Source organism: Mustela lutreola, chromosome 2, assembly GCF_030435805.1.
Source record: "Mustela lutreola isolate mMusLut2 chromosome 2, mMusLut2.pri, whole genome shotgun sequence".
NCBI lineage: Eukaryota > Metazoa > Chordata > Mammalia > Carnivora > Mustelidae > Mustela > Mustela lutreola.
In genome coordinates this window covers 212,137,497-212,158,537 of record NC_081291.1, presented here as the reverse complement: position 1 = coordinate 212,158,537, position 21,041 = coordinate 212,137,497, and the positions used below count along the sequence as shown (strand labels likewise).

The following is a 21,041-nucleotide window of genomic DNA, read 5'->3' as shown; positions in this document are numbered from 1 at the left end:
AACCCAGACGGGTAGACACGGGAGGGCTTACCTCTTTCCCTCCCCCCGCCCCGGAAGTGATCTGTAACTTTCTTTTCAATAAACTGTAATCAGGTTAAACATCCTTCCTGTTCTCAGTGGAGTGTCTCCCCTGCTTGGGACTATCAATGGAGAAATGACTCTTGGTGCCTGCGATAAGCAGGTTTTGTCTGTGGATCTTTCCCAGCACCTACCCTGCCTCCTCCCCCACAGGCATGCTATCTGTGATTCTAAAGCTGATACACACCCTCCCCCCTAATGTCATCTTCCTCCCCACTCCCTTCTTGATTATTTCCATCTAAATTTGACACAGGTCCTTAGCTTCTCGAGTGCATAGGCTTGAGGCTGTGCCCTCAAGCCTTAATGCTTTCCTGCTTCTGACTCCATGCCCACTATCTCTGATCCCACGCAGGTGGTCCAGCCCTCATCAGATGCTGCTCAGTGGAAAAGGAGGAGAAATACTATTGTATATCCTTATACGTCCCCAGAGAGTCTCCTCTCCTGCTGTTGATAATCATATATGGAATGAATACATTCGTTGATAGTGAAGGCTCTCTCCCGGGGCTTCTCATTAGCCAGCGGTATTGGCATTTGGGGCTGGTTAATTCTTTGTTGTGGGAGGCTTTCCCAGGTAGCATCCGTGTCTTCTGCGTATTCTGCCTGCTCGATGCCAAGAGCTTCTCCGAGTTGTCACGACGACAAATATCTTCATGATTGTTGAATGTTCCCACTGGGCAAAGTCACTTCCATTTTTCTGCTGATTTCATGTATCCGGTCTCTTCATTCTGTTCCTTCAGAATTCTCCATGGACATTCTTTTGTTCATTTGCTTCATTCATTTAATTTTCTCCTTATGCCAGCCTCTGCTCAAGTTACTGGGAATATAAAGATGAGCTAGGCATCTCCTTCTATATATGAGTCAGTTTTGGGTGTATCATGGTTTCCACTATTTTGTGGAATCATCATTATGTTATCATTAATGTTTTATCATCATTATCTTGAAGGTTCCCTTTTCTGAGTGTTGCTCCCAGCCTACAACTCTGGCAGGCGTTTGAGTAATTAGGACTTCTTTAATGAATGTTGTATTTCTGTTTCTACAGTCTGGGTTCTTGAGGAAAGCCCTTTGCAAGTGTGGGTCAGTATCCTTGGCCTTGACACAGCTATTAACCTTGTAAAATGACAATGCTCTATTAATCTATCGATTTCATCCATGAATGCTTCACCTGTTTCAGATATGGCCTCCACTTGTCATTCCAGATCTCCTATTTTCTTATATTGTGATTTCCTTCATTTTCTTTAACCGGCCACCTGAGGCGTCATTTAATGTGTGTGGTCATTTTTTTAGTGTTATTTAATGAAACTTCTCTTTCGGAATCAAGGTCAGTCCTAGCAAAGGGGATGATCGTTGGATTGCTTTTGGGTGGACTTTGAAGTTAGCTGGTGTCCTTTACAATGCCTAGAAACTGTGCTATGAATATTACTCATGGGAACTCAAGTTTGTGGCAGCTATTTTCTAGGGGGGAGGGAGAGGGGGATGTATTTCAGGGAGGAGTCTACTGATGCTCCAGCTATATTGGTAATTTTAATTTTTTTTTTTTTTTTGCTAGATAATGGATACTTGAGGGTTCACTGTCTGCTTTGCAAATATATTTTTGTATGTCCGAACTCTTTTTAGTAAGTTTTAAAGGAACTATAGCCAGTTAGAAGTTTGCTTTTTGTTTTTCTGCCCCCGCCTCCTTTTTAAGTAGATATTTAGGAATTAGGTTTCTACTGGCTCACCTGCCCACATTCCTGTCTGTGCAGAGGGGCCATCCTACAATTATTTAAGATTTCTAGCTTTTTAAGTAAAAGCCTTCTTGCCCTGTGCTGCCACAGTAAATAAAATAAAATAAAATAAAATAAAAATATAATAAAATAAAATAGATAAAATGGTTCAGGCCTGTTAGGAATAAAATTTCCCCCAAGGTTGTGAGGAGCTCAGAGTCTGGAGGGACAGCCAGCCTGAGCTCTCGGTCTGGCAAACGCCGAGGGAGAGAATTAAATTGGGGAAGGAGGTGGAGAGGCGGGAGGCGACGGTGGGTGGGGAGGAGCGACAAACCCTCTCCAACACACCCAAATGACCAGATTCATCACAGCACGAAACTTCACAAGTTACGCCCACTCCCGCTGCCGGGAGCCGGGGAAGGCGCTGCTTCCTCCTTTCGGTGGCTGGAAGTTGGGAGACTGCGGCGAGCCCGGGAGGCATGTGCGCCCTGCGCCGCGCTGGTGAGCCTGAATTTCAAGCCCCTTCTTTCCGCCGCCGAAGGTCTTTGTGCTGGGGGTGAGGGCTCGCAGCCCGGGTGGCTGTGGCCGGGGGAGGCCGCTGGGGCCCCGGCTCGGCGGCGGGGCGGCGGGGCGGCGGGGCGGCGGGGCAGCAGGGCGGGGGGGACCCGTGCGCCCGGAGCCCCGCGGAGCCCCGCGCAGGCGGGATCGGTGAGCCGTGGCTCCGCGCTGTGCTGGGACACCCCGGGGGCGCCGACCGTGTGCCTTCTGGCCCCAGGGTGAAGGGTTGGGGCTTGGCGAGCCCTTCACCTTTCCCTTTGCCCCTTTGCTTTCCTATCCAGGGATCTTGAGGGGTAGGGCGGGAGGGAGGCTGCGGGGTCAGGTCACTCACCAGAGGCGTCCCCGCTGTCCCCGCTGACCGGCAGCGCGGTCCGTATCCCCTGAAAGGCTCGGGAATCGGTATTTCCAAGGGAATGTTTTGAAGCCGGGGCGCGGGACAGCCCCTGGGTGGGTGTGGGAACTCTGTGGGGAGCCATCAGAAGTCTTGCGTTTCTCATTAATGGGGTGTCTGTTCAGGGGATTAAGACTTCCTAGTACTGAGGTGTTACTCGTGTATCTGGAACTTTTTTGAAAAGAGTACATTTTTCTGTGGCAGCTGCTTTATCTGCAGGTCGATTGCCTAAGTCAGATTTGGGTGCGGTGGGGAGAGGAAGTTTGGGCGGAGGCTGGCACCCGGGATCATTGCAAGTGAAGCTGAATATAGGTTCCCGCAGATGATGAACTTGGCCGAAGGTAAAGGCAGACATTTTTTAGGTTTTATTTGAAGCCCCGTTTAGAGCTTTGTATTATTCGCTCACTGCATGGGGATCTGATGGAGGCTTTTGGGCTAATTTACCTGTTTTACCTATTTTATATCCAATCAACAGGTTAGTATAGAGAAGTGGGAGCCGCGTGTTTGAGTGTGTGTGTGCGCGTGTAATCCTCCCTATGAATGTTTAGAGAATTGTCTTATTTTTAGGACACCTTCGTGGAGGTAAAGAAATGGGCAGCTGTTACTATGTTTATAGAAAATCAGATTTCCTTTTCTCTCGGATCTGGGGTGGGTGCTGTTAGGAGGGTGAGCAGAGCTGGATTTTAGCACGATCCTGATAATCAGAATGGCACAGGGGACAGGGTGCTGTGGCCATAGTTTGACTTAGATTGCTTTCACCTTCCAGCTTTCCTAAAGTTAGTGAGACAGAAGTAAAATGAAATAAATGACTTTTAAGCCAAAGCAGACACGTCCCAGGGAAGAACAATAGGTTGCATGGTCTAGGTTGTCACAACGGCCAGAGCCCTGTGTTCTAGCTCCTTGAGGATCCAGACAGAACAGGCCATGCAGATGTGAACTTGATGGCTGACCTGAAGTGTGTGGCCCGCTTCCCGCACCCCCAAGAAGTCTGTAGAAACTCACTCAACAGGAAAGACAACCTGACTGGATCTCGTGATGGTGCTGGTGAAACTCACTAATAGACCCTTGCTTACAAGGAGTTTTATGGAACCATAATCCTTCGCCAGAGAGAGGAAGTATATTACTAATAAACGTATCTAGACTTGGTCATATGAGACTGTTTCATGCAGACATTAGAAATTGGATTAATTCCGCTATATGAATTAGGTAGGTGCAGGTAGGTGTGAGAGAATATTATAATTTTTGTCTCACTATTTTTTTTCTAAAGGACTCCTTACTTTCCCATAAGTATCCTGGTTTGACCCTGATTTTTGTTTGTTTGTTTGTTTGTTTCTGAAGTTACAAATTTAATTTGTTTAGCAGGAATAGGGCCATTTAAGATTATCTTGTTTTAGTATTTTTTTTTTAAATAGGAAGTTTTCTAGTTCATGTAAATTTTAAAATTTATTGGTATGAAGTTGTACAAAATATCCTTGTATAATATTTTAGAAGACTGTAGAGATGTTTCCTTTTTCCTTTCTTTCTTTGGGTGGGGAGAGGCAGGGGAGAGAGAGAATCTTTTTTTTTTTTTTCTTTAAATTTTATTTATTTATTTGACAGAGATCACAAGTAGGCAGAGAGGCAGGCGGGGGGCGGGGGAGAGAAAGAGAGAGAAAGGAGGAAGCAGGCTCCCTGCTAAGCAGAGAGCCTGATGCAGGGCTCCATCTCAGGACCCTGGGATCATGACCCGAACTGAAGGCAGGGGCTTTAACCCACTGAGCAACCCAGGCGCCCCTTGGGAGAGAGAGAATCTTAAGCAGGTTCCACACCTAGCACGGGGCTCCATCTCAGGACCCTAAGATCAAGACCTGAGCCCAGATCAGGAGTCAGATGCTTGACTGAGTGAGCCACCCTCCTGAAACGTTTCCTTTTTTATTCCCAGCATTGGCTATTTGTGCTTTTCTTTCTTTTTTTTTTTTTTTTTTATTAATTTATTTGACAGACAGAAATCACAAGTAGGCAGAGAGGCAGGCAGAGAGAGAGAGAGCGCACGCGGGAGGCAGGCTCCCTGCTGAGCAGAGAGCCCGATATGGGACTAGATCCCAGGACCCTGAGATCATGACCTGAGCCGAAGGCAGAAAACCCACTGAGCCACCCAGGCACCCCTATTTGTGCTTTTCTTGTTCTTGATCAGTCTTGCTAATGTATTAACAATTTTATTGACATTTGAAAGAACCAACTTTGGTTTTTGTTTGTATTTTAAATGAAACAAAAACACTGCCTCTTTTCTTAAGTTTACACGCATTTAAAAAGTCCTGTGCTGTGGAACACTGTCAAAAAAGATTTTAAGATCCTTTAAAACTAAGTAACCAAGTCTCCTAGCTGTAGGGGGACAGACATTATGTATTTATTTTCTGTGTCTTGGAAATCATGTTTCTTGGTTTTATTAAAACATACCTTGTGCTCTTCGAGTATCATATCCAGTGGATCGAATTTCCAGTGGATCGAATTGTTCTAAGGTGGGTTTGGAGGAGTCACTGGGGCACACCCTGTGAAATTGTTGTGGAAACATCCAGCTAGAATTTACATAAGATTTATTGGTAATTTCCTGTGAATTGTAGGTGCTTTAAACCGACTTGACAATACAGATTTACTTTGTATGAGGGTAGAGCAAATTTGCTGTAATGACTGAGGAAGAAAGTTGCGTTTTGGTTCATATTTAATGCATGAGTCTTGGCTTTTTAATGTTTTCTCAGAAAAATCTTTCTGAGTTTGTGACAGTATAAGAACAAGAATTTTAGAGTCAGAAAGAGCTGGATCTGAATTCTTTTTGCTTTTTTTCCCCCCAGAATTTACTTAAGTAATCTCTGCATCCCAGGTGGGGCTTGAACTCATGACCCTGAGATTGAGAGCCACACGCTCTACTGACTGAGCCAGCCAGGTGCCTCTGGATCTGAATTCTTGCTCTATCACTTTTAGCCCTAAAATTGCCTAACCCCTCCGAGCTTCCATTTCCCCTCCTGTGAGGTGGAAGTAATGAAAACTGCTTAGTGGGCTGTTTGTTGGTGGAATGTCTTACCTTTTTTTTTTTTTTTTTTTAAAGCTTTATTTATTAGAGAGAGTGTGCATGTGCATAAGAGCTGAGGGAGAATTGTCAAGCTGACTCCTTGTTGAGCTCTGAGCTCTGGGTTCGATCTCTAGACCTTGGGCTCCTGATCTGAGCTGAAATCAGGAGTCGGACTCTTAACCGGCTGAGCCACCCAGGCGCCCCTGTTGTGAGATTTCTGCCCGAGTAGTCACGGCAGGCACCTGTCTTGTGAGTTGGAACAAAGCAGCAGCACTTGATACACTGTAGGACATTGCTCTTTTCCCCAGCCTGCCCTTTCTGGTTGTACTTCTGCTCTCACAACTCCTCTCAGTGCCTTCCTTCCAGAAATGGGAAAGGTTATTGCAACAGAGTAAGACAAAGACACTTCTCCCATCTATTCTCTCTTCAGTATGGGCAGTTGGGTTACTAGGGTCATGTTCCATATTTCCAGTATTTTTGTCTTCTTATCCCAGTTGATTGGTGGTATCCTGGCTGTATTTTTTTTTCCACTCCCATTTTTACCTTAACCTTTCTGGGATTATTATTATTTTTTTCCCTTCAGTTTCTCTCACTTCCTTGAGGGTCTCACTGCTCTATTATTTCCTTCCTTCCTCCCTCTGTTCCTCCCTCCTTACCCTCTCCCTTCCTTTCTAGCAACGCAATGAGTACGCAGCTCAAAACTTGGCAGAGACTGGGATGTAACTTAGTGGGGCTGTTTCTGTGAAGGCAGCGCTTGTTCGATTTAGTTATTCCAGAATTCTCATGACTCTAGAAAAGATGCTCAACATTCCTAGCCATCAGGGAAAGGCAGATCAAAACCACAACGAGACACCACCCTCTCACGACCCAAAAGACAAGAAATAACAAGTGGTAGGTGGAGGAGAAAAGGGAAGCCCCGTGCAGGGTTGGTGGGAAGGTCAACCGGGAAACAGATGGTGCTAATCAGAACCGTGTCTGTTTTCTATGGCTGTTGCATTTTCTGAGAATGTTTCTGTAGTCCCAAAAGTTCCTCTGTCCTTTGGGGGAAGTGTGGATGGCTGAAGGAGGTGTGGATGGTTGAAAGGAAGTGTGGATGGTTGAAGGCTACGGCTGACCTCATAACCAAGAAGGGAAATGAGAGACGTGGGGCAGAGGGGGTTGGCTGGGTACTACTCAGGACTGTGGCATTATTGAAGTCATGCAACTTTAAGCTCTTTGTTCTCCCTCGGGTCTGTCAATTGAAAAAAGGTCCTGGGCTATATATGGCCTCATTAGTGAATGTTTCTTTAGGTGTCTAATTGTGTAAGGGGCAGAGTGGGCAAGGGGAAGGGGTTGTCCTCCGGGGAAGCCTTGACACTGCTCTGCGCAAGGGGTGGGTCTTGGTTTCCATTTTGTGTAGTGAATCGGCCTCAGCTGGGAAGTGATTTTCGAAGACGGACAGGTTGACTACCTTCGGTCTGGCCGTCCGCTCTGACCCGGTGAGCTGAGTAACTGTGCTGCTGTTTGTCCTGGTTGGGGCTTTTATGAGTGGGGAACAAGGAGGCGTATAGTCTTTGTAAGTGTTTTGCAATGGCACGCCTCCGGTTTATTTTGATTCTGTTGCTTGAAAACAAGTATTGGCCTGGCCTTCATTGGTAAAACTTGGGGGAGGGGATGGAGAGATCATGGATTTTGGAAAGTTTTACTCGTTTAAGGGCTAGGGGGGGTGGTTTGCAATGGGGAGGGGCTGTTCTGTGTAGTGAAGCACGTGATCCGTTAGAATTGTAGGCTCCATTGTTTGAGATTTCTGACTTGTGTAAATTCAGAGATTCTTGTGGGCAGGAATAACCGTGGCCCAAGTGGTTTCTACAAAGCTGTGGTTGAATAAGGACCTGGTAAATACTTCTCTGATTATTGACATACAAATACTAAATAGTGATTTATCGAGTGTCTGTAACACCCAGTTCTTCTCCTGTGTTATCCCGTTAATGTTTCAGAGGACAATCCTGCAGCCTCTAGAATTATATAAAAAAATGAGTACAAAACCCATTATTTTCCTGTGTCTGCTCATGTAGGTAGAACCGGTGTAGGTAGAACCGGTGTAGACTGAGTGAGGCCCACCTTTCTAGACCTGAAAGTCAGGAGGAGAGGAGGGTCGGTACCTGGGGTGTGAAACTCTGAATCCTATCTCTTCCTGGGACGTGAGCAGCCCCTCTGGATGGCCCATTTGGAGATCTTGAAAGAAACTTCTTCCATGTGGGATGGGGTAAGGGGGCATTCTCACAGGGTTTGAAAGGAGGACTCAAACTTTTAAAGACCTTCCTCCCCTTGGGACTCTGCTCAAATCCTCCTGTCCAGGGACAACAGGAGGTTCATTATATGTGACTGCTGTTTTCATGGAAACAGCGTTGGCTGATTTGCCCCATTCACAGTTTGAGGCTTTGAAATTGGTTTCCTGGGAACCTTTGGAGGTGTCAGGTCCCGTTGTTGGGTCATTCCATGGACAAGCCAGTCCTTTGGGCTTGACAAAGAGGGTGTAGTGGTGTATCTCCCACGGCAGGGTCACCATGAGTGGGTCTGCCCCTTTGTAAGTGACCACTGATTTGCCTTGATACCTTATGCCTTGACTCAGGAGGAAAAAGATTCCCTTTACATTATTCTCAGATTACATTATTTCAGACACTTCATGGGGTAATGAGACTCTTAGGTTTGTCTTCTTGGAATCTCTTTTGTCTGCCTTTATGATACCCGAAAAGGAGAAGAAGGAATTGTTTTGGACTGCAGTAGGGGAAACTTGGTATCAGAATGGGCTTTTTCTGGGGCTGTTCAATGGGAGATCATGTTACTTTTTTAAAAAGATTTTATTTTATTTTAATTTTATTTGTTTATTTGACAGAGAGAGAGAGGGATCACAAGTAGGCAGAGAGGCAGGCAGAGAGAGAGAGGGAAGTAGACTTCTTGCTGAGCAAGAGAGCCCGATGCGGGGTTCGATCCCAGGACCCTGAGATCATGACCTGAGTCGAAGGCAGAGGTTTACCCCACTGAGCTACCCAGGTGTCCCCCTTTTTTTTAAGATTTTAAAATCTTAAAATCTTAGAGCGAGAGAGAGAGAGCAGGAATGGGGCGGGGGGAGTCGGAAGCAGGCTCCCCGCTGAGCTGGAAGACAGACACGGAACTTGATCCCGGGACCCAGGGATCATGACCTGAGCTGAAGGCAGATGCTTAACCGACTGAGCTACCCAGGCGCACCGAGATCGTGTTATTTTCAGCAGGCAGGGTGAACCTTTGCCTCGTCGGTGAAGTGGGTTTGGGTATCGGGGGAATAAGTACCGTGTGGAGAGCTCGCTCAGATTGATACGCTCAGATTGGTCCCACTGAAAGGAACAAGCCACAAACATGCCACAGGTCAGGCATTCAGGGCAAAGAAATAACGCTACCCCCTGGCGTGGCTGAGTCCCAGGAGGGGTTGTGTGTGCTTTGGTTTCCCTTCTGCCAGGTGGGGACAGAGGCGTGTCCACCCTCCTTTACTTCCTGGGGAGGAGAACCACTTAGACCAACGGGGCCTTTATAACTCTACAGACTTGGAGTGATTCTTCCCGGATATGCCTTCCGCCCATGAACAAACCCACCCGAGCCTTCTTAGTTAGGTAGCGCCGCACTGTTTTCATCCTTTAGCAGGCCACTCCCTCCCGAATTTGAACAAAATAGGCGACCGCTGACTTGATGGGGAGGAGGAATCACAGATGTTTCCTGAGGTACCGTTCCTCCCTGAGTTGTTGTTTACTTTTGATTTTACTGTACTAAGAGCACTTCGCCTGAGACCTGCCCTCTTGTCAGATCTTTAAATGCACAACATGGTGTGAGTTGCTGTAGGTACAGTAGGTACAGTATCTAAACAGTGGCTCTCCAGAACACAGTCATCTGGCATGACTGAAATGATGTCCCCAGTGATGAGCAACTGCTGGCCAGCCCCGCTCTGCTCCCATTGAAGTTAGATGGTTTTAGATTCCTCATGTAAGTGGAATCCTGTGGCATTGGTCTTTCTGTGACTTTCTTTCTTTTTCTTTTTCTTTCTTCTTCCTTTCTTTGTTTTTTTCTTTTTCTTTCTTTTCTTGATTTCATTTATTTTGACAGCACAAGTGAGGGAGAGAGCAGGGGAAGGGCAGAGGGAGAGGGAAAGGGAGAAGCAGGCTCCCCACTGAGCCGGGATCCTGGGACTCAACCCAGCACCCTGGGATCATGACCTGAGCCCAAGACAGACGCTTAACCGGCTGAGCTACCCAGGCCACCCCCGCAACTGGCTTCTTTTGCGCAGCAGAATGTTCTCAGGTTCATCATGTTGTTGTGAGATATCCCAGGGCTTCCTTCTTAAAGGCTAATACCATGTTGTGCATCTACACTGCATTTTTTCCCCATTCATCTGGCGCTGGACATTTCAGGCGGATTTTGCGTTTTGGCTGCTGAGTGCACAGGGTTGGGGAGGGGTGAGACCACTTGTTTGAGAGCCGCTTCCCTCTCTTTCCCATGCACAGCATGGGGCAGTGGGCTGGCTGGATCCTGTGGCGGTTCTGTTTGTCATTTTCCAGGCAGCGGCCATGCGGAGTTCCGGGGCCGCAGCGGCCGGGCTCCTGCATGCCGCCGCCCGCACCCCTGCGCCTCCCAGCCTGGCGCTGCAGGCCCTGCTTTGCGGATCGTGCCGGGACTTGTGGGTCCTGTCTTACCTGTTGCTTCTGAACCAGACCAACAGCCTCTGCCCACCCCCCTCAGCGGCAGCCTGGGGACCTCCCTCTCAGTATTTACAACTCCTGGTGTTAGCATAAGTGGGTGATTTGCCTTCTTCAGGACACAAAAAATGATGGAAATGATAACAGTTCAATAATGACGAAACCGCCCTGAGACCCTGGGAGCACAGGCTGGCCCCGCCCTCTGCTCCGCCCCCTGGGGCTCCCCTTTCCTGCGCCTCTGCTCCCTTCCTCCTGCTTTCACTCCCCTGCACCTACTGTGCTGGGCAGCTGCCCTCGGGCCGGATCCCCGTGCCCCCCAAGGGAACCCTGTTCCTCCAGGGCAGCCCTTGGCCAGGACTAACCACTGGGGGCCGGGCGGGGCGGGGTGGGGGGGGAGGTGCGTGTGCATGGATTTTAGGACAATTCTGAGGTTTCCTCTCTCCTCTTTCCAGTGGTTTCCTTCCCCTGCTCCCCGAATTGGTGTTCTCAATAAATGAATTCTCATCTGTGGCTTAAGTAACTTGTTTAAAGGAACAGAGTTAAAAAGTAGGGAGCTAGTGTTTGCACCCTGGTCTCCTGGCTCCAGGGTCTGTGTTCCCCGCCTCTTTTAAAAAGATTTTATTTATTTGAGAGCCAGAGAGAGCCAGCATGAGCCGGGGGAGGGGCAGAGGGAGAGGGAGAAGAAGCAGGCTCTCCACTGAGCAGGGAGCTGGATGCTGCTTGATTCCAGGACCCAGGGATCATGACCTGAGCCCCCCCAGGTGCCCCCAGGGTCTGTGCTCTTAACCAGAATGCTCCCTTGTGTTTCTCCGAGGCAGGGCTGCCTTTCCCTTCTGTTTGTTTGCCTCAGTGTGCACTGCGCGTTACACTGTCTTGGGGAGCTCTGGAATGACCCATGTAAGGAGGGACTGCCCGGCTGCCCGCAGGCTGTTCCCCTGTCAGCCTTACTGGGTCCCTTTCTGGGCATTTGTCCTCTTCTGTTTTCCCCACTAAGATGACTTCCTCCTAGCCCTCCTTCAGTGTCAACTCCAGCCCACTTCCTCCTCGCCTCCTTTCCAGTCTGTCCCAGCCTACTGTCCCCCCCTCCCCCACACCAGTGACATTTGTCAGATGTTGTCTTGGACAGCGGTCTCCTCTTACCTCTGGTTTCAGTTACCCGCAGTTGAGGGTCAGCCGTGGTCCACAGGCAGATCCTCCTTCTGACGTATTGTCAGAAGGTCAGTAAGAAACCACGAGAGACTCTGGACCCTGGGAAAGAAACGGACTGTTAGAGAAGAGACGGGCGTCGGGGAGATGGGGTAACCGGGTGATGCGCGTTAAGGAGGGCACATGTGTGATGAACACTGGGTGTTACATGCAGCTAATGAATCGTTGAACGCTACCCCCAAAACTAAGGATGGACTGCTTGTTGGCTCACTGAATATAATAATAATAATAAGTAAATGAAAATAATGTCCCCCGTAGCCCAACACACGTCACATGTCACTCCCCTCACTTCATCTCAGGACGTCAGCATTTTATCGTCTACAGTCAGCACAAGCAGAAGCGTGAGACCACATTCAAATACCTTTACAGTATAGCGTTATCGTTGTTCTGTTTTCTTATCAGTTGTTGTTAATATTTTCTTTGCCTACTTTATAAAGTAAACTTTATCATAGGTGCATTTGTATAGGAAAAAACACAGTATAGGTAGGGTTTGGTGCCGTCCGCGTTTCTGGCATCCACTGGGAGTCTTGGAACGTACCCCACGGATGAGGGGGTCTGCTGTACATCTTCTCTTTGCCCTCGTTTGATTGTAAATCCTGGGGAGCTATGACTGTGTGCCCCTAACCCCGGGGTAAATGTTCAGTGACTTGATTCTTTGGAGATTAATCAAAACCTAGTCAGAGCTGTCCAAAGAAATGCCAAGGTTGTTTCCAGGTTCTGTGAGTGAAGGGAAATAATGTGGTCGAAGAACAAAACTGAAAAAGAAAAATAAGGCAGGGGCAAATCTAGAAATTGTTAGCGTGTTTTGTGTGAGCCTTTGTGTGCATTTCACTCCACAGCTGTTCAAGTTGAATCACAGAGTGGATGTCTCATGACTTGGCTTCAAGCACAGTGGCTAGCCACCTCCCCCCCCCCAGGGGGGATTTTAAGCAGATTTATGTGATGAATAATGTGGGTTTTCTTCCAGTGCTTGAGATGTAGTTTGACAAGCTTTATGTGAAGATTAGGTAAAATATGTCAAGTGTCTCCCTCTCCCACCCCATTTGGAAGATAACAAAGATGTTCCCCAGCAGAGTCACTGTATTGAATTTTGCTGGTGGCTGGCTGCCTGTCCATGGTGACCTCCCTTCTTTGGCCAACTCAGACATACTTTGCCTCCTGGGTGTGCTCCCACCATAAGGTCCAGGAAGGAGGGTTAATCCAGAACTGAAGATGCAGAGGGGAAGAGACCATGTACACTGTGTGCTTGGTGTTCTGCTACGTGATCTTTAGCAGAGTACATGACTGATCCCCGCTGCCAGCCACCCTGGGGTGTGCCATTCCCCTCTCCAAGTCCAATCGGTGGAACCCACATGACTTCAGTAAAATCACACATTGCGGTGACCCTGGATTTGAGCTGTGTTTTATTTGACTTCCAAACCCACAACTCTTCCGAGATGTGAACAGGTTTAGATGATGATTCTAGTGGTCATATTAATTCTAGAAATCTGAGACTCCTGGGTTCTTTTCTGACCTGTTCCTTTTCTATCTTAGCCAATTCCCCCTTAGCACTTAAGGGTTTCTGAATTTGTTAAAGTCAGTATTGCCTGAAGTACCATATTTAGGTGGGACTTTTGGTGAGTAGGGAGTTCAATATTTGAAAAACTACAAGATTAGGGATCTGACTTTATTTTTAGCTACCTATCCACACATGCACACACACACATGCACATGCACACCTCTCCGCAGGTGAAACATATCAAGCCCATTCTTTGAACACTCTCAAGAATGCTAAATAGTTTTAACCTTCTTTGTAAGAAGAAGGAGCCCCTTTAGCTGGATTGGGGACTTTTTTGTCACTGTCTTGTTCTGTAGCACATATAGCCCGAGATGTTGGTGCCCACGTCGGATGCAGCAGCACACCCTGGGTCCTTTGGCTGTTCTGTCCTACTCCTGCCCACATTGCATAAACATTGGCATGGCAGGGACAGATGGCCACTCGGGAGGCTCCTTTGATGTCACATTTGGTTGCCTGGGTAGGGGGTAGAGGCGGTTGCAGCCAGTCTCTGAGGGAAGAGAGGCTGCCTGGGAAATGCCTCCTTGACAGTGTGTTAACAAAAGCTTAACTCCAGAAAGGCTGGGCACCCTGGTCCGTCCGCAGGCTGGGCAGTGACGGAGCAGGTTGACATAAATGCGTTTAGCTTGGGACAAAGCCAGTTGGCGCAGAGCAGAGCCTTTTCTCTCTGTTCCTAATTGATGCTTCCTGAAGTAATGTTTTCTTATAAGAGAAGGTGAATGGTCAGGGATTGGTGGGGGGGTGCTGGGAAAAAAGTGATGGGATTGCAGATAATTACTTTCAGAGCCGGAAAGAAAACTCATTCTAGAGGACTGGGTTAGCTTTGCTAGCGGCTGAGGAGAAAGTACCTGAAGTCCCGGTGATGCCGGCGAGAGCTGTGCGGGCCTTTATCCGTGGGACTCTTGGCTGGTCAGGCAGCATCGTGCTGTGTAATGGGGAACTGAAGGCTTTGGAAATTTCGGGAAGAGTGGTAATGAAGAACACACAGGCAGGGAGTGTATGAGGCAGCTGAATGGTACCTGAAAGAAAAATCCAGAGTTGACAGTATGTGACCATCCAGCGGTTTTTTGGTGGTTTTAGCTTTACAGGGAGCACTGGAGGTCATTACAGTCGCCCTGCCTGCGAAGCCAGCATGGAGTTCAGTCACGGTGGAAAAGCCAAGAGCCACAAGGGTTGACGGAAAGCTTTTTCGATTAGGCTCCGGGTCATAATAACTGTTGCTCTTTGTTTTTCTAGTGCCTGTTCAGAAGTCCCGACAAACCAGAGTAAGGGAATCTCTTCACATTAGCACAGTGACATCTAGTTTTTAGGCTGCACACTGACCGCAAAGGGGGAGGAGTTAGTTCATTGATTCGTTTATCCCATGAGCCATTCATGGCGGGGGGCTCGGGCTCTGAGTATCATTGTCGGAGGTGTTCTGGGAGTGGGGGGGCTCAGTGAGGTGTGACCCACAGCTCGAATGCCCTCAGGGAGCTTACGGTGTAGAAGGGAAGAAGAGATGATGCGGGGGCTGGGGAGAAAGTTCACGGGCCAGGGGAGCGCTATTGTCTAGAAGTTCGGTACATTTGAAGGGTCACAACGTGAGCCATTCAGCGGTGGGATGGTGGCATGATCGGCAGAATTATTAATGATATTACTAATTTCTGTTGCGTGTTAAGAGCTGACACTCTGCCTAGCACGGTTTTAAAGGCTGAACCTGTATTAACCACACTTCATCCTCCCAGTAACCCAGGGAGCTGTATCAGCCCAGTCTCCCAGCCGAGGAAGAGGGGGCAGAGAGAGGTAGCCGTGATACAGCCCCTCACGGCCAAGTCCAGCCAGACACACCTGGGCAGTCGGCACCCCCAGCAAACCCTTGCTTCCGTGGTTCTTCCCATTTCTAATTTTCCTGTGTTGCTAGAACGGTCAGTGCATCTGTAGTATTTCTTTCTTTTTAGGAAACCAGAGACAGGGGCACCCGGGTGGCTCAGTGGGTTGAACGTCCGACTCTTGGATTTCAGCTCAGGTTATGGTGTCCGGGTCCTGAGATGGAGCCCTGGGTTGGGCTCTGTGCTCAGTGGGGAGGCTGCTTGGGATTTTGTTTCTCCCTCGGCCCCTCCCCGTCCAATAAATAAATAAATCTTCTTCTTTTTTTAAAAAAGATTTTATTTGGGGGTGCCTGCGTGGCTTAGTTGTTAAGCGTCTGCCTTCGGCTTGGGTCATGGTCCCGGGGTCCTGGGATCGAGCCCCGCATCAGGCTCCCTGCTCAGCAGGAGGCCTGCTTCTCCCTCCCCCACCTCCCCTGCTTGTGTTCCCTCTCTCGCTGTGTCTCTCTCTGTCAAATAAATAAATAAAAATCTTTAAAAATAAATAAAAATAATTAAAAAATACTTTTTTTTTTTTTTTTTTTTTTTAAAGATTTTATTTATTTATTTGACAGAGAGAAATCACAAGTAGGCAGAGAGGCAGGCAGAGAGAGAGAGGAGGAAGCAGGCTCCTCGCTGAGCAGAGAGCCCGATGCGGGACTCGATCCCAGGACCCTGAGATCATGACCTGAGCCAAAGGCAGCGGCTTAACCCACTGAGCCACCCAGGCGCCCCAAAAATACTTTATTTATTTGAGACAGAATGAGAGTGAGAGAGAGAACAAACACAAGCAGGGGGAAGAGCAGGGAGAAGGAGAAGCAGACTCTCCAGCAGGGAACCTGATGCGGGGCTCAGTCCCAGGACCCCGGGACCATGAGCCGCGCCGAAGGCAGACGCTTAACCAACTGAGCCACCCAGGCGCCCCTGAATAAATAAATCTTAAAAAAGAAAAAAAAAGAAAGAAATCAGGGGGCAAACATCCAATGTAGGTGTATTTCTGTTCCACTTCTTTTATCTTAATTTTTTAATTTTTAAATTATTATTATTTTTTAAAGGTTTTATTTACTTATTTGATAGAGAGATCACAAGTAGCAGAGAGGTAGGCAGAGAGAGAGGAGGAAGCAGACTCCCTGCTGAACAGAGAGCCCGACGCAGGGCTTGATCCCAGGACTCTGAGATCATGATCTGAGCCAAAGGTAGAGCCTTAACCCACTGAGCCACCCAGGTGCCCCATCTTAATTATTTTTAAGTTTTTAATTTTAATTTGTTAATTTTTCTTTTTTTTAATTGAAACACAGGCAACACACGGTGTTGCATGAGTCACACATGGGCGGTGTAGCAATTGGACAAGTCTATGTTCCGCCATGCGCGCAAGGGTGGCTCTTCTCCGGCTGGTCCATTTTTTTCCAGCATTTGGAGAAACCTAGTCTGTGCTGATGCCTGCTGGGCCATTTAGTCTTGAAAAGATCTAACCAACCTCTTTCTTAGGTCCTTGGAGGGTGATTTTAATTATCATATAAATAACATGAATATGAGTGTGGGAGTTTTATTACTCAGTTCCTTGGTGGTGGTTTGAAGGTTTTTTCCTGGGTGGTTCCTGTGTTGATGTTGATACTGCAGGCAACTGTCGCTTGCCTCGGGCATAGCGATTTTTCTGTTTTGGTGGATGATGTGTGTGTGTGTGTGTGTGTGTGTGTGTGTGTGTGTGTGTTTAAATTAGGTGAGGGAGGTCAGTAAGTGTAGTCATTTGTATTTAAGCAGAATGGTTATCATTAATTGCCAGTTGATGTTTATTTAATAAAATGGGAAGCAGAGACGAGCACCAGCCTGAAGTCCGGTGAACCCAGTGTTTCTGATGTTCTCTTCCTAACTCTTTCACGGCAGGAGAGCTAGTTGTTGGGGCAACAAATGACGTGTTAGTAAGGGTCCTGGGGATGTCTGTGTATCTTCTTCTATAGGGCAGTCAGAGCCTGTGATAGTCTTATGTATCAAGACTCAACTTTTTTTTTTTTTTTAAAGATTTTATTTATCTATTTGACAGAGATCACAAGTAGGCAGAGAGGTAGGCAGAGAGAGCTGGGGGGTGGGAAGCAGGCTCCCTGCTGAGCAGAGAGCCCGATGCGGGGCTCAATCCCAGGACGCTGGAATCATGACCTGAGCCAAAGGCAGAGGCTTTAACCCACTGAGCCACCCAGGTGCCCCTCAAGACTCAACTTTTAACTCCGTCTTGCTATACTATTTATTTAAATGTGTTTCTTTCAGACCCAGAGGCTGTGGGCTGCATTTTATATATTTGGTGTTCGACTTAAAATATTGTGTCACCCTCTGGTTGTGTTTTCTTTCCTCGCTTTCCTTTTTACTCTGGGGAGAGGGGGTTTCATGTAGGACGAAAATGGAAACCAAAGAAGAGACAGAATCTGGAAGTAATTTTCAGCAGCAGAGAAATTAAACAAAATGAGAAAACACCCCCATTTTGTTGCGAGTCGGGTACAGGGAACATAGGAGCTTGTAGTTGATTTTTTCTTGGTGATTGGATACGTTTTATGTGGGTGCCTTTTTCTTTCGGGACCGTATAGTTAAAAGAAAGCAAAAAGCAGCTCTGAATGTTAAATATTTCCATCTTCTCCAGAGCACCATCTTCTCCAGAGCATTTAAACTCAGATCGCCGGCCTCTTATTTCTGTAGTTTGAAATCGGATTGCAGTCCGGCAAGTGGGAGAACCTTAGTTCAGGTGACCCGGTCTGTTTATCCCTCTGGCCTTCTCCGGTTCTCTTTTTAACTCACAAATGGGAGTGGGTAGGAATGCCCGGGAATACTTTGAATGTGGTAAATACAGGATGTGGGAAATTCATCTGCAAAATGTCAGCCTGCAGTAGACATTGTGTAAATGTCTACATGTACAAATGGAAAATGGAAGGCCCGCTCAAATGCCTCGTGGTCTGTTGGAGAATTTAAAGCTGGCGTGGCCCCGCCGGGGAGTCCCAGGCTGGAGTAGGATGGCATTGTGCGGTCTCTGACACTAGGAATGCATTTCGGTTTTAGAGATGTTGAAGTGAATTTTGATGTAAGCCGTCATTGAGAAAATGGTTTCTTCTAGTGTAGCGTATCATAAAACATGTTTGGGTTCTTGGATATCATTTTTATGACACTTTGCCTGAGAGGTGGCTGGTAGTTTCTCGAGCAGTTTTGGGCTGACCCCCTGCAGTCTGTTTGGATGTGGCGAGTTCCCCTTTTCCAAGACATGGATCTGTCTGACTTGAGATACCTGCATTTCTTACTATACTTTTCGTTTAGTAATTCTAAGTGGATTTTGGCGGCATCGGTTGAACGGATGCTTACTTTTCTAATTAATTTCGATACCTGTGCGGGGACCTCTATGAATTGTTGTTTTAAAATTTGTCGTGATCTTGGCTCAACACTTGGTTCAAAGTTTGAAACACATTTCCCAGGCAACAATTTGTTTCGCACCTGCCGTGGGCTGTGCTCAGGGAGAGGCTCATGGAATTCCGGCCCGGAGGCGGCTCTCAGCCACAGGCCGGTGGTTCCCGTTGAGAAATATGGGCTCGGGGTCCTGGAATGGACAACAAAGCCCCACAGACAGGGTTCCTGAATAGGGACAAAAGAAAAAACTCAGAACACTTCCCATTTCCGAGTTTATAAATCTATTCGAAGGGCTTGGGAAAACCACAGTGTAGGGCATGGATGCTTGTGTGTATGAAATTAAGACCAGACCTCTTTGCCGATGTCATTTCTCACAAAGGTTCTCGGAAAGGGGGACTTTCAGGAAGAGTACGGAGCCTGTTTTGTCTTCACCTCCCGAAAGCTGTGCTTTCCATTTCTCTCTCTCTGTCGTTTTGCTTCCTGAAAATGCTGGTGACGTGCCCTGGACCCCGCACGCAGGTGTCTACAGTGGCTTTCGTCATAAGTGCCCCAACCCGGAGGCACCCGAGATGCCCTTCAGCAGGTGAAGGAGAAGGAAACGGTGGTTATCTGGACGATGGCGTGTTGTCCACTGCTCAGAAGGAATGAGCTAGCAAGCCACGAGAGCCACGCAGGGACTAGAAGAGAGGTGATCTTAAAAGCACGCTCTCTGTGATTCAACACTGTGACATTCTGGAAAAGGCAAAACTACGGAGAAAGGAAGAAGTTCATAGTTGCCAGGAGCTTGGCGGAGGGAGGCAGGCACAAATGGGATTAAAATCCTGATTTTCAGGGCAAGGCAACTCCTTTGTATGATCTTTATAATGGGGGATACGTGTTCTTATACATTTGTGAAAATCTGCCCAAAGTACACCGCCAAGCGTGCCCCTTGATGCAGACTCTGGATTTGGGGGTGACGATGTGTCGATGCAGGTTCACCGCGGATAATAGATGTACTGGCCTGCGGGGAGATGTCGATCGTAGACGACGCTGTTCGGGTCTGTACGCATTCGAGAACCCTATATTCTGCTCAGTTTTGCTTGTGAACCTTAAACTGCTCCATCAGAGAACATCTCTGTAGCAACATACAACCTGGAATTGAGGAAAATGGCTGTGAATTCCCTTCCTGATAGCCGGTTGAAGGTCTTTTGAGCTAGATTCCTTCTCAGAGTCCTTTGCAAGCCCCTCTGCTTGGGTGGCAGCTGGCGGGGACAGCGCGGAAGATTCCCCATGGAGCAGGAGGTCCCGATGTTCCTACGATGAGGAAGGCGACTTCCTAGCCAGCAAAGCGTTGACTTCAAGTTCGTGTTTTTTTCCTTCTGACTCTGTGTTGTGCCCATGTTGTTGGTACTAAGGATGCAGCTTTTGATGACTTACTCCTTTGTTGGATTCCATTTAGTAGGACTTTTCTGCATTGGGCCTGGATAGGAGGGGTTGACTTCGGTAGTATTTAAAAATACTGTGGCCTGCAGACCAGACATCATCCTGTCCTGCCTTGATCTTGTTCCCTTTCCCAGGGGAGTTCCCAGGGGAGCCGTGTGCATAGCCCAGGGCCTATGAACGTGGGACTGAGCGATGACCACAGATTTTTCTGGAAGTTTACACCAGTGTTTCTCCTCAGAGGTCATCTGTCGCTTTTCTAAAGTCACCACTCATGCCTTCAGCCCGTATTTATCGAGCATTCCTTTCGTGCCCAGCCCCTTCTAGGTTCCGGGGCTGCAGGAGTGAACAAGACCCAGAAAGAATCTGCATGTGTGTAACTGTGGGAGACGGACAGGGAACAGTGGTTAGAACATGGGGTATGTTGGGGGCGCCTGGGTGGCTCAGTGGGTTAAGCCTCTGCTTTCAGCTCAGGTCGTGATCTCAGAGTCGTGGGATCGAGCCCCGCATCGGGCTCTCTGATCAGCAGGGAGCCTGCTTCCCCACACCCCCCTGCCTGTCTGCCTACTTGTGATCTCCCTCTGTCAAATAAATAAATAAAATCTTAAAAAACAAAATAAAACATGGGGTATGTTGGCAGGTTATCGCTGCAGTAGGGAAATAAGAAGCAAGGAGGGGCCAGGAAGAGTCGGGAGTTTGAACTTTTGAATGGGGGCAAAGGAAAGGCCCCCGCGGGGGTGACTTTGGAGCAAAGATGCTAAGCAGTTGAGGAAGTGAGGTTATTTTTAACAGATGGAGCGATCGACATAGGGTCCGGCTTGCCGGAGAAGTAGCTTGGAGGCCACTGGCGCTCAGGTGGAGAGGGTACTGGAGAACCAGGAGGAGGGTTTCAGGCCATGTGGAGAGCGGGTGAGACCGCTCGATTCCAGCCCGTGGCCCGCAGTACCCCGAGTGTGAGCAGTGAGGGTCGTGTCATTGCTCCCACTGATGCTGTGGGGCTTTATGAATAAGGATTTCTCTTTTCACCTTCTGTAAGCACAAATCTCTTTCTTTGAGTGAGGAAAGGGACTTTCCTCTTGCAAGTGTGGTTAGCGGAGATGAGTTCAGAACGAATTCGGAAGTGCCCAGAAGGGGCCCCTGGGTGGCTCAGTCGGTTG

General features: G+C 48.0%; 1 protein-coding gene across 6 annotated transcripts in view; it reads left to right on the top strand.

Moving 5' to 3' along the window:
* Positions 1 to 21,041, top strand: part of TIAM1 (TIAM Rac1 associated GEF 1) — a 383,002-nt gene that overhangs the window by 179,635 nt on the left and 182,326 nt on the right. For 3 of the 6 annotated variants that reach the window (XM_059164573.1, XM_059164568.1, XM_059164574.1), the window contains exon 1: positions 2,173 to 2,282. The exons of the other annotated variants lie outside the window; for them this stretch is intronic. The gene's annotated coding sequence lies outside the window, so the exon portion shown is untranslated. Of the gene's footprint in view, positions 1 to 2,172; positions 2,283 to 21,041 lie in introns of those variants that run through there. 6 annotated transcript variants of the gene reach the window in all.